Genomic DNA, 12,757 nt, shown 5'->3' on the forward strand with positions numbered 1-12,757 from the left:
CAGTAAAAGGCGTTTTTGGGAAAATCGGAACGCTCAAACCGCCTTTAGGCAGTTTGGTTGCGTAGATGTCGAAAAAATACGCGGATTCAAAAAAAAAATCGCCTGAAACGGACACCCGAGGACCGAGTTATGGCCGTTTGAAATTTCATAAATTCAAAGACACCTTCCACCTTTAAGATGCTGAATTTCAAATGCCCGTAACTCTCGGCTCAAACGTCCGTTTGACGCAACCTTTTTTTTGAAACCTCGTATTTTTTCGAGATCTATGTGAAGAACTCATCGCCTTTGTCTGAATTTCCTTTTATTTTTTTCATCATATTTTGACGCGTAGAAGAATCAGTAAACGGCATTTTTGGGAGAATCGGCACGCACAAACCGCCTTTAGACAGTTTGGTTGCGTAGATCTCGAAAAAATACGTGGATTCAAAAAAAAAATCGCCTGAAACGGACAACCGAAGCCCGAGTTATGGCCGTTTGAAATTTCATAAATTCAGAGCCACCTTCCATCTTTAAGATGCTGAATTTCAAATGCCCGTAACTCTCGGCTCGAACGTCCGTTTGACGCAATCTTTTTTTTGAAACCTCGTATTTTTTTGAGATCTATATGAAGAACCCATCGCCTTTGTCTGAATTTGATTTTATTTTTTTCATCATATTTCGACGAGTAGAAGAATCAGTAAAAGGCATTTTTGGGAATATCGGCACGCGCAATCCGCCTTTAGGCAGTTTGGCTGCGTAGGTCTCAAAAAAATACGCGGATTCAAAAAAAAATCGCCTGAAACGGACACCCGAGGCCCGAGTTATGGCCGTTTGAAGTTTCCTAAATTCAAAGCCACCTTCCAACTTTAAGATGTTGAATTTCAAATGGCCGTAACTTTACGCTCGAACGTCCGTTTGACGCAATCTTTTTTTTGAAACCTCATATTTTTTCGAGATCTATATGAAGAACCCATCGCCTTTGTCTGAATTTCCTTTTATTTTTATCATCATATTTCGACGCGCAGAAGAATCAGGAAAAGGCGTTTTTTGGAAAATCGGCATGCGCAAACCGCCTTTAGGCAGTTTGGTTGGGTAGGTCTCGAAAAAATACGCGGATTCAAATAAAAAATCGCCTGAAACGGACACCCGAGGCCCGTGTTATGACCATTTGAAGTTTCCTAAATTCAAAGCCACCTTCCTCCTTTAAGATGCTGAATTTCAAATGACCGTAACTTTCGGCTCGAACGTCCGTTTGACGCAATATTTTTATTGAAACTTCGTATTTTTTCGAGATCTATATGAAGAAATCATCGCCTTTGTCTGAATTTCCTTTTATTTTTTCATCATATTTCGACGCGCGTAAGAATCGGTAAAAGGTGTTTTTGGAAAAATCGGCACGCGCAAGCCGCCTTTAGCCAGTTTGGCTGCGTAGGTCTCGAAAAAATACGCAGATTCAAAAAAAAAAATCGCCTGAAACGGACAACCGAGGCCCGAGTTATGGCCGTTTGAAGTTTCATAAATTCAAAGCCACTTTCCACCTTTAAGATGCTGAATTTCAAATGTCCGTAACTTTCGGCTCGAACGTCCGTTTGACGCAATCTTTTATTTGAAACCTCGTATTTTTCTGATATATATGAAGAACCCATCGCCTTTGTCTGAATTTCCCTTTATTTTTTTCATTATATTTCGACGCGTATAAGAATCAGTAAAAGGCGTTTTTGGGAAAATAAGCACGCGCAAACCGCCTTTAGCCAGTTTGGCTACGTAGGTCTCGAAAAAATACGCAGATTTTAAATAAAAATCGCCTGAAACGGACAACCGAGGCCCGAGTTATGGTCGTTTGAAGTTTCAGAAATTCAAAGCCACCTTCCACCTTTAAGATGCTGAATTTCAAATGGCCGTAACTTTCGGCTCGAACGTCCGTTTGACGCAATCTTTTTTTTGAAACCTCGTATTTTTTCGAGATCTATATGAGGAACCCATCGCCTTTGCCTGAATTTCCTTTTATTTTTTTCATCATATTTCGACGCGTATAAGAATCAGTAAAAGGCGTTTTTGGGAAAATCGGCACGCGCAAACCGCCTTTAGGTAGTTTGGCTGCGTAGGTCTCGAGAAAATACGCAGATTTAAAAAAAAATCGCCTGAAACGGACATCCGAGGCCCGAGTTATGGCCGTTCGAAGTTTCATAAATTCAAATCTACCTTCCATCTTTAAGATGCTGAATTTCAAATGGCCGTAACTTTCGGCTCGAACGTCCGTTTGACGCAATCTTTTTTTTGAAACCTCGTATTTTTTCGAGATCTATGTGAAGAACCCATCGCCTTTGTCTGAATTTCCTTTTATTTTTTTCATCATATGTCGACGCGTATAAGAATCAGTAAAAGGCGTTTTTGGGAATATCGGCACGCGCAATCCGCCTTTAGGCAGTTTGGCTGCGTAGGTCTCGAAAAAATACGCGGATTCAAAAAAAAATTGCCTGAAACGGACACCCGAGGCCCGAGTTATGGCCGTTTGAAGTTTCCTAAATTCAAAGCCACCTTCCAACTTTAAGATGCTGCATTTCAAATGGCCGTAACTTTACGCTCGAACGTCCGTTTGACGCAATCTTTTTTTTGAAACCTCGTATTTTTTCGAGATCTATATGAAGAACCCATCGCCTTTGTCTGAATTTCCTTTTATTTTTATCATCATATTTCGACGCGCAGAAGAATCAGGAAAAGGCATTTTTTGGAAAATCGGCATGCGCAAACCGCCTTTAGGAAGTTTGGTTGGGTAGGTCTCGAAAAAATACGCGAATTCAAATAAAAAATCGCCTGAAACGGACACCCGAGGCCCGTGTTATGACCATTTGAAGTTTCCTAAATTCAAAGCCACGTGGTCACATAGTTACAAACCCAAACACCTTCCACCTTTAAGATGCTGAACTTCAAATGGCCGTAACTTTCGGCTCAAACGTCCGTTTGACGCAATCTTTTTTTTGAAACCTCGTATTTTTTCGAGATCTATATGAGGAACCCATCGCCTTTGTCTGAATTTCCTTTTATTTTTTTCATCATATTTCGACGCGTATAAGAATCAGTAAAAGGCATTTTTGGGAAAATTGGCACGCGCAAACCGCCTTTAGTCAGTTTGGCTGCGTAGGTCTCAAAAAAATACGCGGATCAAAAAAAAAATCGCCTGAAACGGACACCCGAGGCCCTTGTTATGGCCGTTTGAAGTTTCATAAATTCAAAGTCACCTTCCACCTTTAAGATGCTGAATTTCAAATAGCCGTAACTTTCGGCTCGAACGTCCGTTTGACGCAATATTTTTTTTGAAACCTCGTATTTTTTCGATATCTATATGAAGAACCCATCGCCATTGTCTGAATTTCCTTTTATTTTTTTCATCATATTTCGACGCGTATAAGAATCGATAAAAGGCGTTTTCAGGAAAATTGGCACGCGCAAACCGCCTTTTGGCAGTTTGGCTGCGTAGGTCTCGAAAAAATACGCGGATTCAACAAAAAAATGGCCTGAAACGGACAACCGAGGCCCGAGTTATGGCCGTTTGAAGTTTCATAAATTCAAAGCCACCTTCCACCTTTAAGATGCTGAATTTCAAATGGCCGTAACTTTCGGCTCGAACGTCCGTTTGACGCAATCTTTTTTTTGAAACCTCGTATTTTTTCGAGATCTATGTGAAGAACTCATCGCCTTTGCCTGAATTTCCTTTTATTTTTTTCATCATATTTCGACGCGTATAAGAATCAGTAAAAGGCGTTTTTGGGAAAATCGGCATGCGCAAACCGCCCTTAGGCAGCTTGGCTGCGTAGGTCTCGAAAAAATACGCAGATTTTAAATAAAAATCGCCTGAAACGGACAACCGAGGCCCGAGTTATGGTCGTTTGAAGTTTCAGAAATTCAAAGCCACCTTCCACCTTTAAGATGCTGAATTTCAAATGGCCGTAACTTTCGGCTCGAACGTCCGTTTGACGCAATCTTTTTTTTGAAACCTCGTATTTTTTCGAGATCTATTTGAAGAACTCATCGCCTTTGTCTGAATTTCCTTTTTTTTTTCATCATATTTCGACGCGTATAAGAATCAGTAAAAGGCGTTTTTGGGAATATCGGCACGCGCAAACCGCCTTGAGGCAGTTTGGCTGCGTAGGTCTCTAAAAAATACGCGGATTCAAAAAAAAAATTGCCTGAAACGGACACCCGAGGCCCGAGTTATGGCCGTTTGAAGTTTCATAAATTCAAAGCCACCTTCCACCTTTAAGATGCTGAATTTCAAATGCCGGTAACTTTCGGCTCGAACGTCCGTTTGATGCAATCTTTTTTTTGAAACCTCGTATTTTTTTGAGATCTATATGAAGAACCCATCGCCATTGTCTGAGTTTCCTTTTATTTTTTTCATCATATTTCTACGCGTATAAGAATCGGTAAAAGGCGTTTTTGGGAAAATAGGCAGGCGCAAACTGCCTTTTGGCAGTTTGGCTGCGTATGTCTCGAAAAAATACGTGGATTCAAAAAAAAAATCGCCTGAAACGGACAACCGAGGCCCAAGTTATGGCCGTTTGAAGTTTCATAAATTCAAAGCCACCTTCCACCTTTAAGATGCTGAATTTCAAATGTCCGTAACTTTCGTCTCGAACGTCCGTTTGATGCAATCTTTTTTTTGAAACCTCGTATTTTTTCGAGATCTATATGAAGAACCCATCGCCATTCTCTGAATTTCCTTTTATTTTTTTCATCATATTTCGACGCGTATAAGAATCGGTAAAAGTCGTTTTTGGGAAAATAGGCAGGCGCAAACTGCCTTTTGGTAGTTTGGCTGCGTAGGTCTCGAAAAAATACGCGGATTCAAAAAAAAATCGCCTGAAACGGACACCCGAGGCCCGAGTTTATGGCCGTTTGAAGTTTCATAAATCAAAGCCACCTTCAACCTTTAAAATGCTGAATTTCAAATGGCCATAACTTTCGGCTCGAACGTCCGTTTGGCGCAATCTTATTTTTGAATCCTTGTATTTTTTTGAGATATATTTGAAGAACCCCTCGCCTTTGTCTAAATTTCCTTTAATTTTTTTCATCATATTTCTGGTCGCGTAAGAATCAGTAAAAGGGGTTTTTTGTGGAAATCAGCACACGCAAACCTCCTTTAGGCAGTTTGGTTGCGTAGATCTCGAAAAAATACGTGGATTCAACAAAAAAATTGCCTGAAACGGGCACCCAAGGCCCGAGTTATGGCCGTTTGAAGTTTCATAAATTCAAAGCCACCTTCGCTCTTTAAGATGCTGAATTTCAAATGGCCGTAGCTTTCGGCTCGAACGTCCGTTTGACGCAATCTTTTTTTTGAATCCTCGTATTTTTTTGTGATCTATTTGAAGAACCCTTTGCCTTTACTTGAATTTACTTTTATTTTTTTCATCATATATCGGCTCGTATAAGAATCAGTAAAAGGCATTTTTGGGAAAATCGGCACGCGCAAACCGCCTTTAGGTAGATTGGTTGCGTAGATCTCGAATAAATACACGGATTAAAAAAACATCGCCTAAAACGGACAATCGAGGCCTGAGTTATGGCCGTTTGAAGTTTAATAAATTCAAAGCCACCTTCGCTCTTTAAGATGCTGAATTTCAAATGGCCGTAGCTTTCGGCTCGAACGTCCGTTTGACGCAATCTCTTTTTTGAATCCTTGTATTACTTCGTGATCTATTTGAAGTACCCGTCGCCTTACTTGAATTTACTTTTATTTTTTTCATCATATTTCGGCTCGTATAAGAATCAATAAAAGGCATTTTTGGGAAAATTGGCACGCGCAAACCGCCTTTTTTCGGAGGTTTGGTTGCTTAGATCTCAAAAAAATACGCGGATTCAATCAAAAAATCACCTGAAACAGACACCCGAGGCCCGAGTTATAGCCGTTTGAAGTTTCATAAATTCAAAGCCACATTCGCTCTTTAAGATGCTGAATTTCAAATGGCCGTAGCTTTCGGCTCGAACGTCCGTTTGACGCAATCTTTTTTTTGAATCCCCGTATTTTTTCGTGATCTATTTGAAGAACCCGTTGCCTTTACTTGAATTTCCTTTTTTCCATCATATTTTGGCTCGTATAAGAATCAGTAAAAGGCGTTTAAGGAAAAATCGGCATGCGCAAACTGCCTTTAGGCAGTTTGGTTGCGTAGATCTTGAAAAAATACGCGGATTCAAAAAATAATTTCCTGAAATGGACACCCGAGGCCCGAGTTATGGTCGTTTGAAGTTTCATAAATTCAAAGCCACCTTCGCTCTTTAAGATGCTGAATTTCAAATGGCTGTAGCTTTCGGCTCAAACGTCCGTTTGACGCAATCTTTGTTTGGAATCCTCGTATTTTTTCGAGATCTATTTGAAGAATCCATCGCCTTCACTTGAATTTCCTTTTTTTTGTTCATATTTCGGCTCATATAAGAATCAGTAAAAGGCAATTTTGGAAAAATCGGCATGCACAAACTGCCTTTAGGCAGTTTGGCTGCGTAGATCTCGAAAAAATACGCGGATTCACAAAAACATTGCCTGAAACGGACACCCGAGGCCCGAGTTATTGCCGTTTGAAGTTTCATAAATTCAAAGCCACCTTCGCTCTTTAAGATGCTGAATTCCAAATGGCCGTAGCTTTCGGCTCGAACGTCCGTTTGACGCACTCTTTTTTTTGAATCCTCGTATTGTTTCGAGATCTATTTGAAGAACCCGACGCCTTTACTTGAATTTCCTTTTATTTTTCACATCATATTTCGGCTCGTATAAGAATCAGTAAAAGGCGTTTTTGGGAACATCGGCACGCGCAAACCGCCTTTAGGCAGTTTGGTTGCGTAGATCTCGAATAAATACACGGATTAAAAAAATATCGCCTGAAACGGACACTCGAGGCCCGAGTTATGGCCGTTTGAAGTTTCATAAATTCAAAGCCACCTGCGCTCTTTAAGTTGCTGAATTTAAAATGGCTGTAGCTTTCAGCTTGAACGTTCGTTTGACGCAATCTTTTTTTTGAATCCTCATATTTCTTCGTGATCTGTTTGAAGAACCCATCGCCTTTACTTGAATTTCCTTTTATTTTTCTCATCATATTTCGGCTCATATAAGAATCAGTAAAAGGCATTTTTGGGAAAATCGGCACGCGCAAACCGCCTTTAGGCAGATTGGTTGTGTAGATCTCGAAAAAAAACGCGGAGTCAAAAAACAAATCGACTGAAACGGACAACCGAGGCCCGAGTTATGGCCGTTTGAAGTTTCATAAATTCAAAGCCACCTTCGCTCTTTAAGATGCTGAATTTCAAATGGCCGTAGCTTTCGGCTCGAACGTCCGTTTGACACAATCTTTTTTTTGAATCCTCTTATTTTTTCGTGATCTATTTGAAGAACCCTACGCCTTTACTTGAATTTACTTTTATTTTTTTCATCATATATCAGCTCATATAAGAATCAGTAAAAGGCATTTTTGGGAAAATCGGCACGCGCAAACCGCGTTTAGGCAGATTGGTTGTGTAGATCTCGAAAAAATACGCAGATTCAAAATAAAAATCGACCGAAATGGACACCCGAGGCCCGAGTTATGGCCGTTTGAAATTTCATAAATTCAAAGCCACCTTCGCTCTTTAAGATGCTGAATTTCAAATGGCTGTAGCTTTCGACTCGAACGTCCGTTTTACGCAATCTTTTTTTTGAATCCTCGTATTTTTTCGTGATCTAGTTGAAGTACCCGTCGCCTTTACTTGAATTTACTTTTATTTTTTTCATCATATTTCGGCTCTTATAAGAATCAATAAAAGGCATTTATGGGAAAATCGGCACGCGTAAACCGCCTTTTGACGGTTTGATTGCGTAGATCTAAAAAAAATACGCGGATTCAACAAAAAAATCACCTGAAACAGACACCCGAGGCCCGAGTTATGGCCGTTTGAAGTTTCATAAATTCAAAGCCACCTTCGCTCTTTAAGATGCTGAATTTCAAATGGCCGTAGCTTTCGGCTCGAACGTCCGTTTGACGCAATCTTTTTTTTGAATCCCCGTATTTTTTCGTGATCTATTTGAAGAACCCGTCGCCTTTACTTGAATTTCCTTTTTTTCCATCATATTTCGGCTCGTATAAGAATCAGTAAAAGGCGTTTAAGGAAAAATCGGCATGCGCAAACTGCCTTTAGGCAGTTTGGTTGCGTAGATCTTGAAAAAATACGCGGATTCAAAAAAAATTGCCTGAAACGGACACTCGAGGCCCGAGTTATGGCCGTTTGAAGTTTTATAAATTCAAAGCCACCTTCGCTCTTTAAGATGCTGAATTTCAAATGGCCGTAGCTTTCGGCTCGAACGTCCGTTTGACGCAATCTTTGTTTTGAATCCTCGTATTTTTTCGAGATCTATTTGAAGAACCCATCACCTTTACTTGAATTTCCCTTTTTCTTTTTTCATATTTCGGCTCGTATAAGAATCAGTAAAAGGCAATTTTGGAAAAATCGGCATGCGCAAACTGCCTTTAGGCAATTTGGTTGCGTAGATCTCGAAAAAATACGCGGATTCAAAAAAAAAATTGCCTGAAACGGACACCCGAGGCCCGAGTTATTGCCGTTTGAAGTTTCATAAATTCAAAGTCACCTTCGCTCTTTAAGATGCGGAATTTCAAATGGCCGTAGCTTTCGGCTCGAACGTCCGTTTGACGCACTCTTTTTTTTGAATCCTCGTATTTTTTCGAGATCTATTTGAAGAACCCGTCGCCTTTACTTGAATTTCCTTTTATTTTTCTCATCATATTTCGGCTCGTATAAGAATCAATAAAAGGCGTTTTTGGAAACATCGGCACGCGCAAACCGCCTTTAGGCAGTTTGGTTGCGTAGATCTCGAATAAATACACAGATTAAAAAAACATCGCCTGAAACGGACACTCGAGGCCCGAGTTATGGCCGTTTGAATCTTCATAAATTCAAAGCCACTTTCGCTCTTTAAGATGCTGAATTTAAAATGGCCGTAGCTTTCGGCTTGAACGTTCGTTTGACGCAATCTTTTTTTTGAATCCTCGTATTTTTTCGCAATCTGTTTGAAGAACCCATCGCCTTTACTTGAATTTCCTTTTATTTTTTTCAACATATTTCGGCTCGTATAAGAATCAGTAAAAGGCATTTTTGGGAAAATCGGCACGCGTAAACCGCCTTTAGGTAGTTTGGTTGCGTAGATCTCGAAAAAATACGCCGATTCAAAAAAAAAATCGCCTGAAACGGACACCCGATGCCCGAGTTATGGCAGTTTGAAGTTTCATAAATTCATAGCCACCTTCGCTCTTTAAGATGCTGAATTTCAAATGGCCGTAGCTTTCGGCTCGAACGTCCGTTTGACGCAATCTTTTTTTTGAATCCTCGTATTTTTTTGAGATCTATTTGAAGAACCCGTCGCCTTTACTTGAATTTCCATTTATTTTTTTCATCATATTTCGGCTCGTATAAGAATCAGTAAAAGGCATTTTTAGGAAAATCGGCATGCGTAAACTGCGTTTAGGCTGTTTGGTTGCGTAGATCTCGAAAAAATATGCGGATTCGAAAAAAAATTGCCTGGAACGGACACCCGAGGCCCGAGTTATGGCCGTTTGAAGTTTCATAAATTCAAATCCACCTTCGCTCTTTAATATGCTGAATTTCAAATGGCCGTAGCTTTCGGCTCGAACCTCCGTTTGACGCAATTTTTTTTTTGAATCCTCGTATTTTCTCGAGATCTATTTGATGAACCCGTCTCCTTTACTTGAATTTCCTTTTATTTTTTTCATCATATTTTGGCTCGTATAAGAATCAGTAAAAGGCATTTTTGGGAAAATTGGCACGCGCAAACCGCCTTTGCGTAGATCTCAAAAAAATACGCTGATTCAAAAAAAATCACCTGAAACGGACATTCGAGGCCCGAGTTATGGCCGTTTGAAGTTTCATAAATTCAAAGCCACCTTCGCTCGTTAAGAAGCTGCCTTTCAAATGGCCGTAGCTTTCGGCTCGAACATTCGTTTGACGCAATCTTTTTTTTGAATCCTCTTATTTTTTTGTGATATATTTGAAGAACCCGTCGCCTATACTTGAATTTCCTTTTATTTTTTTCATCATATTTTGGCTCGTATAAGAATCAGTAAAAGGTGTTTTTGAGAAAATCACCACGCGCAAACTGCCTTTTGGTTGCGTAGATATCAAAAAAATATGAGGATTCAAAAAAAAATCGCCTGAAACTGACAACCGAGGCCCGAATTATGGCCGTTTGAAGTTTCATAAATTCAAAGCCACCTTCGCTCTTTAAGATGCTGAATTTCAAATAGCCGTAGCTTTCGGTTCGAACGTCCGTTTGACGCAATCTTTTTTTGAATCTTCGTATTTTTTCATGATCTATTTGAAGAACCCGTAGCCTTTACTTGAATTTCCTTTTATTTTTTTTTCATCATATTTCGGCTCGTGTATGAATCAGTAAAAGGCGTATTTGGGAAAATCGGCAGGCGCAAACCTACTTTAGATAGTTTGGTTGCGTAGATCTCGAAAAAATACGCGGATTCAAAAAAAAAGTCGGCTGAAACGGACACTCGAGGCCCGAGTTATGGCCGTTTGAAGTTTCATAAATTCAAAGCCACCTTCGTTCTTTAAGAAGCTGAATTTCAAATGGCCGTAGCTTTCGGCTCGAGCGTCCGTTTGACGCAATCTTTTTTTTGAATCCTCGTATTTTTTCGTGATCTATTTGAAGAACCCGTCGCCTTTATATGAATTTCATTTTATTTTTTTCATCATATTTCGGCTCGTATAAGAATTAGTAAAAGCCATTCTTGGGAAAATCGGCATGCGCAAACCGCCTTTAGGCTGTTTGGTTGTGTAGATATCGAAAAAATACAAGGATCTAAATAAAAAATCGCCTGAAACTGATACCCGAGGCCCGAGTTATGGCTGTTTGAAGTTTCATAAATTCAAAGCCACCTTCTCTCTTTAAGATGCTGAATTTCAAATGGCCGTAGTTTTCGGCTCGAACGTCCGTTTGACGCAATCATTTTTTTGAATCCTCGTATTTTTTCGTGATCTATTTGAAGAACCCGTCGCCTTTACTAGAATTTACTTTTATTTTTTTCATCTTATTTCGGCTCGTATAAGAATTAGTAAAAGGCATTTTTGGGAAAATTGGCACGCGTAAACCGCGTTTAGGTGGATTGGTTGTGTAGATCTCGAAAAAATACGCGGATTCAAAAAAAAAAATCGCCTGAAACGGACAACCGAGGCCCGAGTTATGGCCGTTTGAAGTTTCATAAATTCAAAGCCACCTTCGCTCTTTAAGATGCTGAATTTCAAATGGTCGTAGCTTTCGGCTCGAACGTCCGTTTGACGCAATCTTTTGTTTGAATCCTCGTATTTTTTCATGATCTATTTGACGAACCCTTCACCTTTACTTGAATTTACTTTTATTTTTTTCATCATATATCGGCTCGTGTAAGAATCAGTAAAAGGCGTTTTTGGGAAAATCGGCACGCACAAACCGCCTTTAGGCAAATTGGTTGTGTAGATCTCGAAAAAATACGCGGATTCAAAAAAAAATCGCCTGAAACGGACACCCGAGGCCCGAATTATGGCCGTTTGAAGTTTCATAAATTCAAAGCCACCTTCAACCTTTAAGATGCTAAATTTCAAATGGCCGTAACTTTCGGCTCGAACGTCCGTTTGACGCAATCTTTGTTTTGAACCCTCGTATTTTTTCGAGATCTATTTGACGAACCCTTCGCCTTTACTTGAATTTACTTTTATTTTTTTCATCATATATCGGCTCGTGTAAGAATCAGTAAAAGGCGTTTTTGGGAAAATCGGCACGCGCAAACCGCCTTTAGGCAGTTTGGTTGCGTAGATCTTGAAAAAATACGCGGATTAAAAAAAAAAATGCCTGAAACGGACACCCGAAGCCCAAGTTATGGCCGTTTGAAGTTTCATAAATTCAAAGCCACCTTCGCTCTTTAAGATGCTGAATTTCAAATGGCCGTAGCTTTCGGCTCGAACGTCTGTTTTACGCAATCTATCTTTTGAATCGTCGTATTTTTTTGTGATCTATTTGAAGAACTCGTCGCCTTTACTTGAATTTCCTTTTATTTTTTTCATCATATTTCGGCTCGTAAAAGAATCAGTAAAAGACGTTTTTGGGAAAAATCGACACGCGCAAACCGCCTTTAGGCAGTTTGGTTGCGTAGATCTCGAAAAAATACGCGGATTAAAAAAAAAAAGGCCTGAAACGGACACCCGAGGCCCGAATTATGGCCGTTTGAAGTTTCATAAATTCAAAGCCACCTTCAACCTTTAAGATGCTAAATTTCAAATGGCCGTAACTTTCGGCTCGAACGTCCGTTTGACGCAATCTTTGTTTTGAACCCTCGTATTTTTTCGAGATCTATTTGACGAACCCTTCGCCTTTACTTGAATTTACTTTTATTTTTTTCATCATATATCGGCTCGTGTAAGAATCAGTAAAAGGCGTTTTTGGGAAAATCGGCACGCGCAAACCGCCTTTAGGCAGTTTGGTTGCGTAGATCTCGAAAAAATACGCGGATTAAAAAAAAAAGGCCTGAAACAGACACCCGAGGCCCTAGTTATGCCCGTTTGAAGTTGCATAAATTCAAAGCCACCTTCGCTTTTTAAGATGCTGAATTTCAAATGGTCGTAACTTTTGGCTCGAACGTCCGTTTGACGCAATCTTTTTTTTGAATTCTCGTATTTTTTTGAGATCTATTTGAAAAATCCATCGCCTTTGTTTGAATTTCCCTTTATTTTTTCATCATAT

This window comes from Solanum stenotomum, chromosome 6 (assembly GCF_019186545.1).
Source record: "Solanum stenotomum isolate F172 chromosome 6, ASM1918654v1, whole genome shotgun sequence".
Lineage (NCBI taxonomy): Eukaryota > Viridiplantae > Streptophyta > Magnoliopsida > Solanales > Solanaceae > Solanum > Solanum stenotomum.